Source organism: Enhydra lutris, unplaced genomic scaffold (assembly GCF_002288905.1).
Source record: "Enhydra lutris kenyoni isolate GAN:26980312 unplaced genomic scaffold, ASM228890v2 scaffoldscaffold31, whole genome shotgun sequence".
Classification (NCBI taxonomy): Eukaryota; Metazoa; Chordata; class Mammalia; order Carnivora; family Mustelidae; genus Enhydra; species Enhydra lutris.
The window spans coordinates 3,005,552-3,014,802 of NW_019154115.1; positions in this window are offsets into that span (position 1 = coordinate 3,005,552).

Consider the following 9,251-nt stretch of genomic DNA (forward strand, 5'->3'; position numbering starts at 1 on the left):
CTGGGAGTGTGCGGGGGACCCGGAAGAGCTCCGTGCTGGGGGCAGAGACGTGGGTCCGCTGTTACCCTCGTGATCTGGGGAGACCTCGCCTTCCCCAAGACTCATTCTCTTCATATGTAAGAAGGGGCTGGGCCAGGGCTTCCGTGGGACCCCTCTTGCACGCAGTTCTGGTTTCTAAGTCCAACTTCCTTTGTCTTGGAAGACCTCAGAGTCTATGTCTTGGCCTTGTCCATTTTCCCAGCTCACAGCCAAGCAGCACTAGCCACAGAGCTCACCCCTCAGGAAGCCCACCTGCCCCACAATGGGGGGAAGGCAGGAAGGAGTGGGTTTGAAGCAGGCAGTGCAGAAAGTGTGGGCTCAAGTCCCACCACCGCCTGGATTGCTGGGTGACTCCCAACCTGGTTCCTGCTCTCTCTGGACTTCAGCGGGCTGCCTCTTTCCAGACAAGATGCTCTCAGTGCCTGGATGGGCCTCTGGGAGAAGACTGGAGGGATAGAACATACTCTTTTGTTTTTATAGAGGCACCCGCCAGGGCTGGACAGGAGGAAGCCGTGTGCATGGAGGCATGAAACGAGCCCCTGTAAATCCATGTAAATGAGCTGGTGGAGAGAGGGCAGGCCAGGCTCAAGGCTCCTGACCTGTTTTCCCTCCACGAGCAAGAAGCACAGTGGGCCGTGGATGGTGGTGGACCAGTAGGGCTGTTTGGCTGGGCCCAGAGGCATGGAGATCCCCATGATATCGGGGCACCAACATCAGCCTCTTGGGGCCAGGCTGGGGGACAGGAGCCAGGCTTGTCCTTCTGTTAAAGACCTAAGACTAAAGACTGTTAAAGACCTAAGCTCAGCTCCGCTGGGGAAGCTAGAGGGAACGAGAGACTCCTTTAAAACTTGAAAGGGCCACTGAAGTTTACGCTGCTGGCCTATGTCCCTTGCAGGAAGGCCGCTGCCTTCCAGTCTCTCTGCTGCTTGATGTCCCTGACCCACCATTTACAGCCCCACACACCCCTGTTTTCTCTATCCTCACCTCCTTCAGTCCCCTACCCACCTTTGCTCTTGTGAGCCTCTCCCCTGGAATGCCAGGGGTAAGGTGATCCCAGGCAGAGATTTCAGAACGACTTTGAATTCTCCAGAGGGGTCCTGAACCATCCCTTCTACCAGTGCCCCCAATGCCTCAGCCTGCTTGGTCCTGAGCTGCGAGATGGGGAGGGGGCAGATGAAGCCTTAGGGTGAGTTGGGCCCTGGGGTCCTGGCTAAGGAAGGCACAGCCCCTGCCCCTGAGACCCTCAAAGCCTGGTAGGGGAGGCAGAGGTGGAGCTGGATGGCGATGATCCGAGGAAGGAGGTAGCCAACCCATGGTGGTGGTTGGGGGGTGGTTTGAGTGGGCCTTAGGGGACAAGTAGAAGTCCCTAGGGTGGAGAGTCACTGAAGAATGGAAGGGGGAACAGCATTTGCGAAGGCCTGGGGCTGTATAAGGGCCCAGAATGTCCTGGGCTCGGCTGGAGTAGTGTGAGCTCCAGGAAGGCAGAGAGACCTTTGTGAGTTTGGGTGACAGCTGCGTCTCCAGCGCCTGGAACAGTTCCTGCAGCACATTCTTGATGAATCTGTGGATAAAAGAGGAGAGAGTATCAGGAAGTGCAGTTGAATGACTCTCTCAGTGTCAGTTCCTGGGAGCTAAGGCCCTAGATCTCCACGCTGAAGGTACTAGGGAGCCAATGAAGGATTCTGAGCAGGGAAAGGGTGATGATGTCTCTAATGATGGTGAGGATGAGTGGGCCTTGTTGGGGTTCCAGTTCCCACCGCTCACCCCTTCTCCCATCCCCAGCCATTTCCAGCAGCCTCCGCAGCCCAATTTTAGTCCTTCATTGTCTGGACGGGGCCCTCCCTGCTGGGGTTCCAGCCAGGAGGTCTGTGGGCGTGGGCCGGTGGAGTGGGGCTGCTGTGGCTAACTCAGGCTCCGGAAACGCTTTAATGTTGATATTGGTTAACTCTGGGAGGAAGAGTCCTTGGGAAGAAAACAAAAACAAAACCACATTCCCAGGGTTGACAGTGGCCATAGGCCAGCCCACGCAAGAGGAAAGAGCACAGAACCACACCCGGGAAGCACTTGTCCTGCTGGCGGGTTGGTGCCCTTCTGTGGGACAGCGCCCAGGCCAGGACTGCTGGACCAGCACCTGAATAAGGTCCCTGAACGCCTGGCCTCCCACACGGGCAGTTTAGTCAGGTGGGGCCCCGAGAATGGGCTCAGAGGGCTTAGGCGGAGCGGAACACAGGCTCCGGGTTCGACCTATAACCTTGAACATGTGGGCTAGCACGGCCTGCAACTTTATCCAGCTCATGCTCACTGACTCACGCTCACAGCAGACATTATTAATCAATGGCGGCATTTTTTCTCCTGAGCTCAGTGACCTCAGAATGACATTCTTTAAGAGCTCCCGAGCCCTTGGGATGCTCACCTGAACTGAGAGGTGGTGTAAGTCTAAAAGACATAATGGGTTTTGAAGATGTAAGAGGGGAAAAAAAAGTTATTAATGCATTGTGACACTGATCACACTTGGAAGTGAAAACATTTTGGCTATATTGGTTCAAATAAAATATACTGTAAAAGTTAATCTCAGCTGTTTCTCTTAATTTCTACTTAATGTGACTACAAGAAAACTGAAACGGATCTGCGTGGCTCAGATATTTCTCTCAGATAGCACTGCTGTAGAGTATCTGCTCTGTGAGGACAAGGAAAGTTATCTTTTTTTTTTTAAGATTTATTTTATTTATTTGAGCGAGCACCAGTGGGGGAGGGGCAGAGGGAGAGGGAGAATGTCAAGCCGACTCCATGCTGAGCGCAGAGCCCTACTCGGGTCTTGACCCAGCGACCCTGAGATCATGACCTGAGCCGAAATCAAGAGTCAGACGTTTAACCGACTGAGCCACCCAGGCACCCCTCTCTATTTTTTTTTTTTTTTTTTTTTTTCACAGCTAAATCCCCACCTAGATTACTGTCTGGCATATAGTAGGTGCTCAATAATTGTAGAATGAACGAACGAATAAATCCTTGTCAACCCTGCTCTTCACGGAACCACTGCCAATTAATCCGATGGCACGCCTTGGCCACCGCAACAGCTCCAGGTGCTAAAATCCCCATTGGTGCTTTCCAATTTTACAGCAAGGATCACCTTCTCTGGACTCTCTCAAAACCAGAAGCGGCAGCCAGAGGTGGACTTGGGTGATAGCTCTTCCCCACCACTGACTGTCCTCTAAAGGGAACTTTTGGTTCCTTCTGATAAAGAAGCAGGGCAGCAAGCAAATGATATGGAAATCACCTCTTAGGGGTAATTTGCCTCCCTGGGGTGCGGGGGATGCTTCCAGTCTACTTCCTGGCCCCAGCCCTTGGTCTCTAGAGACAAAATAGGAAGCTCTGGAACTCCAGGGGCAACTGGGGCCACTTTCTTCTTTCCCCAGTGAGCAAGGCCTATAGCCTGGAGCATCCTTGTGTCTCTATCCAGCAGGAGCCTAAAAATAGGCTGCCGTTCCAGCCTCCCCCACAGCCGCCCACGCTGAGCCAGGCCCTGCACCCGCCAGCTCCTCCACAGCCCAGATTGTCTGCAGGCTGCCCCAGCTACTGACCCCCCCAACCCGGCTCCTCGGCCTCGGTCCCATCCTGGCCCCTGGGGACCTTGAGCTCAGTGCTGCCACCATTGGGCCTGCTGAGGCTCTGCCTGTGGCTCTGCCCTCCCATGAGGACTGGGCCCTGACCCCCCTGGACCTCCAAACCCTATGTCCTGCCCACTTGCCCGTTCTTGAGGGGACGCATTTTGGCCGGACACAGAGTCAAGGTGAGCGCGTTCCAGACAGTGGAACCAGCAGGTGCAAAACCAAGAAGTGTGAGAGGCTACAGTGTGTGGGAAAGGGTGAGCTGTATGGAAGGACTGGTTGAACAGGTTGGAGTGGTGGGGCCTGGGCACAGGCTGGAAGTCTGCTGGCTCGCATCCCCCTGCATGGGTCCTCCAGCTGTCTCTGTCCTGCCCCAGCCCTCCTGGGAGGGTTGCCCCTCTCAGATCTGGCAGCCCATGGGTAGATTCTGGCCCCACGGTGTGTAGAATCCAGGAGGAGCTCCCAGTGCCAGGGCCATCTCCGCATTTGGGCCATGCGTATCTATGATTGTGGGAAGCCGCGTGCCTTCCAGCTCTGAGCTTCTGGGGATCCTGCCGGCTGATAAAGCGGTGGGCGGGGAGGCTGGACTCCCCACTGAGGCCCAGAGAGAGGCGGTCCCCAAGGCAATCGGGAGTGCTTGCGGGAGCCGGAACCAAAACCAAAAAACCCAAACCCCTGTGCCTTGATGCCCTGCCAGGCCTCAGCCCCTCAGTCCGTTGTGTGGTGGGATGATTGCTGCTGGGGACACACCTGCTCTGAGTCTGAAGAGGGGTGGTCGGGGGCCCACCCTGAGGATTGTCTTCCTGGTGGCAAGAGTGAGTGAGCAGGTGACGCTGTTGGCCCACGACGGTTTCCCCACTCCCAGCTACAGGAAGTAGAGGCAGTGGAAGTTACTTTTTGCTCTTCTGGAAGGTGACTATTGGGGAAATGCTGAGTTCACAGGGTGGATCTTCCCATAGCTGGTTCCGGGAATCCTGTTACCAAAGCCCCTTCTTGCCCCAGCCTCTCCTGACAGACTGGTCAAGGCCCTCGGAGGCAGACTGCCAGGGAGGGCATTTCTGTCCCCCAGTAGGAGATGGGAGGATGAAGCCTGGGAGGAGAGCTTCTTGCCCAGAGCTGCATAGCCCATGAGAGCCTAGCCCAGAACCAAAGACTTTTGCCTCTTCTCACCTTTGCATGGCACCTGCCCGCAAGGAAGCAGCGGTGGGTGTGATCTAGACACTTCTTGGCCAAGGTAAAGGTGTCGGGGATGTTTTGAGACTCTTGAGGTTTTCTTACTCCCACGGCTGTGTTCACTTCCCCGCAGGTGGGGGCCCTCCTCAGTGCACATCAGCCACCATGAGGTGTCAGTTTTAGGACATCCATCTCCAGCTCTGGGGAATGTCAGAGGTGGGGATCACTGGGCCAATGTCACTTGCGGAGAGACAGAGAGACTGCCCTGGAGGTGAGCAGGGCAGAGAGGGTGCAAAGATGCGATAGGAGTTAATGATACACTGGCCCAGAGGGACCCCAGCCCCAGCCCCATTTATGTCCCTTCCCCTGGGGTTCTGCTGAGATGCCCTCTGGCCCACCTGGGAGCTGGGAACAGAGGAACACTGGAGCATAAGAAGGCCCAGGGTCAGGAGAGTGCAGGGAGGAAGCCTGAACATGTACCCCACGCATGGAGAGCTAGGGGCTGGATGTCCCTGAGGGAGGTTCATGGTAACACAGGCCTCGGTTTCCGTCCTTTCAGAACAATGGGTCAGAAGAGGCCCTACCAGGTATGTGGGTTTCCTGGGCGGGTCGGGCCCTTCCTGGAATGCCTAGCCTCCCTGGTCTCCCAGGGTCAAAGTGATCCCATGGGGGGAGGGGAGAGGACGTTGGGCAGGCAGGAAGTCCCTGGAGTCATGGAGGTCCTGCTCTATGCTGGCGTCTGGGCCCTGGCGGTCCCCAGGGCTTGTCTCTCTGGCGAGCAGCCCAACTTCCTGAGCACCCATTAAGCACAGGCTGTGTGTGGAGGAGACCTGCAAGGGGCAGGTGGAGCCCAGGCTGGACCCTTGGGAAGGGGGGCACCTGCACCTGCTGGGAAAGGAGCAAAAGCCCCTCCAGGGCCTGGGACTGACCAGGTGGAGCCCAGAGGTCCTTCTGAGAGGTGTGACTTACCTCCAGCCTCCCTCTTTGCCAGAGAGGGGCACGGGTCAGCAAGCGCCCTGGCTCGGCTTCGACAGGGAAGGCCACGAGGACAGTGTTACAGACAGTTATAGTGGGAGCCCTATACCATCTCTGATGCATAGGCCTGAGACGATTCTAGAAGTTTTACGAAATTATCCTCATTTTCTCAGCAGCCTTATGAGGTTGATACTGTTATCATTTCTATTTTATTGTTAAAGGTACTGAAGGACAGAGAGGGTAAGTAACTTATTAACACTGCACAGAAAAGCATGCCCCTGGGTTTTGTGCTCAAGAAATGGGTTTCAGAGGCACCTGGGTGGCTCAGCCGTTAATTGTCTGCCTTCGGCTCAGGTCATGATCCCAGGGTCCTGGGATCGAGCCCTGCGTCGGGCTCCCTGCTCATCGGAAAGCCTGCTTCTCTCCTCCCACTCCCCCTGTTTGTGTTCCCTCTCTCTCTCTCTCGCTGTCACACTTTCTCTGTCGTATAAATAAATAAATTTTTTTAAAAAATTAAAAAAAAAAAGAGGGTTCTTAAAAAAAAGAAAGAAATGGGTTTCAGTTGCTTTCCATGTCAGAGGTGGGGATCCACCTCTGGGGATCCAAAGAAATGCTTTCCAGTTGATCTGACCTCGCTTACGCATTCTGTAGCTGCTTATTAAACTCCTCTGCTTTGCTGGGCTTGTGGTTGACACAGGATGTACACAGCAGAGACCAGCAGACACAGGGGGTCCCTCCGGTGACATGATAAAGGTCACTCCTGGGGCAGAAGCAGCCCCAGTGGGCCAGGACCTCTAGCATGCCATCCGCTTGGACCCAAGGCTTGGCCATCAGAGGAAGATGATGGGTCCACCTGTTCTAAGAGGCTCAGAGAGGGGAGGGCCACCCGCCAGCGCATCCTCCAAGGGCGGGGCTGGGGGGCTGCTGCAGGTGGGTGGGTCGACCTTCCCCTTTCGCTGGTTCCCACCAGCACCCCCCCAGGAAGCAGCTGCTAAGGGGGCTGGAGGGAGCCCACATCCTGCTCCATCATCGTGAAGTGAACATTGTGGGGTGAGGACGCCATGGGGACCTGAGCTGAGTAACCTTGAGTCAGACTGACTCACTGGAAACCTCTGCCCACTGCTGACTCCGAGCCAGATACTACAGCCAGACTGAAGGAAGAACTTTCCAGCTGTGGGTCCATATATGGCTAGAACTTGGGCCAGAGGAGAGGCGTTTGTGTGGGGGTTGGCCCGGTCCTCAGGCTCAGTCACCCTCACCCACTGTGTGAGGCGGACTGCTGCTGTGCCTGAAGGAGGCAACAGGGCTGGTGTCAGAGAGGAGACTGTAGCCACGCCTCAATTCCCCTCACCATGGGGGTGCCTGTCCTAAAGCCGGAGACACAAGGAAAGGGCTCCATCCCACCACAAGGCCCACTGGGTCTCCCGGGGCCCTGCCCACCTACCCCTCCCAGGCTAGGCGTGGGGGCAGGGGAGCGGTGAGCAGGTAGGGCCCTCCCAGGGCAAAGAGAGGCTCCCATGGGGTGATGTTTTCAGATACAAACCAGCCAGCCAGACAAGTTGGCCTTCCAACTCATCCCTAGGGAGATAGTTTGCCTTTATTTTATTTTATATTTAACTGAGATTTTTAAAAAATCACATTTTAAGTATACAATCCAGTGCTTTCCAGTATATTCACAATGTTTCATGACCATCACCACCATCTAATTCCAGAACATTCCATCATCCCCAAAGAAACTCTGTGCCTTTGCAGTCACTTCCCCTCCCCCTCCCCCCACTAAGTTACTTTTCTCTCCAGCGAATTGCCCATTCTGGACATTTCACATCAATGGAGTCATATACGATGTGGCCTCTGAGCCCGGGTTTCTTTCTCTTACCGTAATTGTTTTCAAACTTCCCCCACGTCGCAGCATGTATCTGTCACTCACACCCTCCTCCCACTCTTGTTGCCGAGTAATAGCCCACGGTGCCCCTGCCATATTTCTTTACCCGTCCTCGGTTCACCGACACCCGGGGTGTTCCCACTCTCTTGCAGGTAGAGTTGTGCGGACGCTGGTGTGCAAACTTTCCTGCGGGCAGAGGTTTTCCATTCTCTGGGGTATCTGTCAACCTGGGGGTCGAGTTGCAGAATCACGTGGTGGTTCGTTTCGGGGGAGCTGCCAAACGGCTCTCCACAGAGTTATACCATTCTATATTCTCACCTGGCCTCCTGCAACAGGGGCTGTTTTCTCCACCCCCTCACCAACACTTGTTCCTTTCCGGGCCTTTCTTCTTTCAACACCTGTTTTATTGAGCACCTACTTGGTGTGAGGCCTGCACCAGCAGTAGGGGTGGAGGGAAAGGGGGAACAGAGTCTCCGACCGCTCTGGCAGAGCCAAGGGGACACAGACCAAAAGTGGTGGCGCTCGTAGCGAGGGGAACGAAGGAAGAGTCACGGGGCCCTCCATGCGTGTGAGGGACGAGCGGGAAGCCTCCAGATGTGGCACCGTTTCTGCCATGGTCCGCACTCCGCCTTTGCACCATCCCAGCACTTGAGTCCCTAGGTAGGGTGACAGTCAAGGTGCCAAGCACCTCAGTGTTGCTGGCCAAGAAGTCCCTTCCTTGCCTCACATCCATCCATATGGCCTGTTCCTTCTGTGCTGAGTCCTCACCTCCAGATCCTGGGCCAGCAGCCCAGGCCAGATGAGGAGACTGAGGCTCAGAGTGGGGAATGAGCTGCCAAAGGTCACCCTTGAAGGCAGGGGAGGAGGGAAACCAGAGCCATGAACCCCTCTCCCAGACTGTGGTCCTTCCAGTTTGGATGGGGTGAGGCCTGGGCAGGGCTGGGGGGTAGGAAGGGGAGGTGGCAGGAGGAAGCCAAGCTTTGAAGGCTTTCCCAGGCTGGGCATGGTGTGTGTAAGTGAACCGTGAGCACTAGAGGTCCCTGGGGCCTGTTCAGACCAGTTTCTCCCCTGCCCAGTTTCAGTTCTGCCTAACTTGCCCCCTGGGACCCCAGGTTTGGGGGTAGGGGAATGGGCCCACAGCCTGCCTTCCTGTCCAGCCCCTTCCACCCTCCCAGGTCCTGCAGTCTGAGGGAGGAGGCTGGATCCTGGCTGGGTCCATTCTAAGACAGAGTGGGTGGCCTCGTCTGCATTCGTATCTCACAGCCTAGAGCCGCAGGGCTGGTCTCAAAAGTGAGGTCTGGGGAATACCTGCTCAGTGAACTCATACTTTCTAGGACTAAGTTGAAATGAGCTCACCCTCTCCCTCATGCTCTCAGTGACTCATGGGGCCCCTGGGTAAGTTCCTGGTCGGATCAGGTGTAGAGGGGTGTGGGAACAGGATGGAGGCAGCCCTGGCCTCCCGGAAGCCAGAGTTCTAGTCCTCCCGCCAGCATCCTCGGCTCTGGTAAAGGCAGTGGTGGTGTTGTCAACGGGGTCTAGACAGGTGGCACCAGCCTGACCTGGGTGCTAGGAGCCCT